Consider the following 2,144-nt stretch of genomic DNA (forward strand, 5'->3'; position numbering starts at 1 on the left):
ATGAAATGACCAACCTTATGACATGGTTAAAGGTTGATTAGTTCCAGCTTGTCATGGTCATACACACAGTAACTTACAGTTTCACATCAGGCATATCACAGTCAAAAAATAATCATATAATGCATTTTCTATTGCGCTATCTACACTCTTCCGATGTAATTCTGTCAGTCCCTTGTTTGTGTCCGTCAGTTAATTTCAGATTTTTTCTCACCGATATTTTGGGATTGTTCAGATGACTGACGTATGTGTTTAGGGTTAGAAAACAGTTTTTTGTTGTTGTTATTTGTATGATTGTGTTTATATTTTACACATTTTGTACTGATTCTAACAATTAACAAGATGGACGATAAAAATTTGATACTTAGAATATTGAGTTTTTAGTTTGATTCTTCGTCTGTCTAGTCTCAAGAGGACAGAGGCAACCTTTTTGGAAGGCCTAAACAGAGTAAGCTTGCTGACCCTAAGAAGGGGAGTATCAACCCAGCGTTTGCGGTGCTTTTCTTTGGCCCATGATGCAATCGAAGAACATGTGCTGTTTCGTGAAATGCCACAGAAGGGTTGTGGGCTTATTATAGTTGTCGCAGAGGCAGTGTTTATTGCCAATCTGTCTGCAGCTTCATTTCCTTTTATGCCTGAGTGTACAGGCACCCAGCAGAGCGTAAGATCATTTCTCCTACCCAACTCAGACACAGAAGCAAGGCAGTCCCACACGAGCCTAGCTGTTGAATTCGTAAGAATTTAGTGCTTTTAAGGTTGCTTGGCTATCACTGGTCACGGGCGATTCAGGAAACATTTACAACGGATGGACTTATTTGATAGTGAACCGGTCTGTAGGCACTGTGATAGGTCAGAAAAGACAGCCGATCACCTGCTCCTTGATTTTGACGAGCTCTCTGATGCTAGAATAATAACTCTTGGTAATTTGGCTAGAGGAAGATATCTTCCCGAGGATGAACTTATTGGGAAGCTACAGGCATTAATTGGACGCCTTAACTTGTCAACAAGAAAACAATTGTCTGGGGTGCGCAATAATTCGATTTTCGGACGAAGTGCTTTAAGGTCTGCTTTAAGTCTGACTGAAACCAAATGACTGACACTTGACTGAGAAATTGCGGATGCAACTGAAACTGAACTGTGACTGGTCGGTCACGGAACTCTGACTGGACTGATGTGTGTGAATCGACTTTAAGATGATGTTGAATTTAAATTAAGTTTAATGGATCTTGGAAGAAGGCTAATTCTACCTTCAGAACCTAAATAAAATAAAATGGAGATGTCCGTTGGAAATAAAATAACAAATCTAGTCGTACACTGGCAGTGTACCATACAATTAGGGGCCTTTCTATTGAGGATGTTTAAGTTGCTGTAATTTGTAGGCCTATTCTAATACGGTTAATAGGGTAGTTAAGTACGGTATGTGTAAACAAACTAGGCCTAGGCTAATTTAGTATTGGGTTGTCAGCTAAATATAGGCTAATGCCCATGATGTAGGCCTAAATATTCATGCATGAAAAATTCACACTAGGCTATAATTTATACTTTACACAGTAATACTAAGTTATATAACTTAAGCTGCGTTACTCACAATTAAGTTAAGCAAGTAAACTTATGCAATTAAGGATGATTAACTTGGAGGTAAACAAAACTTTGTGATTAACTACAAGAATAATATTCGTAGACCTACTGGAACAATAACAACAGATTAACAAGATAATATCAATCTCAATGATAATTGATAATATTCAAAATGAGACTAATGACAAATGAGGGTTCTTTATCTTTATTTTCTTTTTTTGAATTACACTAATCAATGACAATGGAACAGTGTTTCCATCCGCAAGAAAAAAATATCCCTGGGCCAACGTCAAAAAATCCCTAGTTATCCCTAGTCCGTGTTCTAATAATCCCTACAATTATCCCTCTTCGTCAAATCTAGATAACTACTTATTATTTTTGCAGCAATGCCAATGGATATCATGATTAGCCACCTAAATTATGGTAACTGGTGATAGTATTCTTCAATATCCCATATTATTTATAAAGTAATACTATATAAAAAAACATTTTTGTACCATTAAAACCACGGCCATCTTTAACTCCAGGCAGGCCGCGTCCTGGTAGATGTGGCAACGTTGCAAGTACCA

General features: G+C 37.5%; 1 protein-coding gene across 1 annotated transcript in view; it reads right to left on the reverse strand.

Annotated features, from left to right (window-relative positions):
• Window positions 1–1,795, reverse strand: part of LOC128982833 (transmembrane protein 43 homolog) — a 14,751-nt gene extending 12,956 nt beyond the window's left edge. The window contains exon 1 of the mRNA XM_054401860.1: window positions 1,586–1,795. The gene's annotated coding sequence lies outside the window, so the exon portion shown is untranslated. The remainder of the gene's footprint in view (window positions 1–1,585) is intronic.
• Between the last annotated feature and the right edge of the window lie 349 nt (window positions 1,796–2,144).

This window comes from Macrosteles quadrilineatus, unplaced genomic scaffold, assembly GCF_028750875.1.
Source record: "Macrosteles quadrilineatus isolate MER2022 unplaced genomic scaffold, UCM_ALF_1.0 Scaffold_1__1_contigs__length_201487025, whole genome shotgun sequence".
In the NCBI taxonomy this organism is placed as follows: domain Eukaryota; kingdom Metazoa; phylum Arthropoda; class Insecta; order Hemiptera; family Cicadellidae; genus Macrosteles; species Macrosteles quadrilineatus.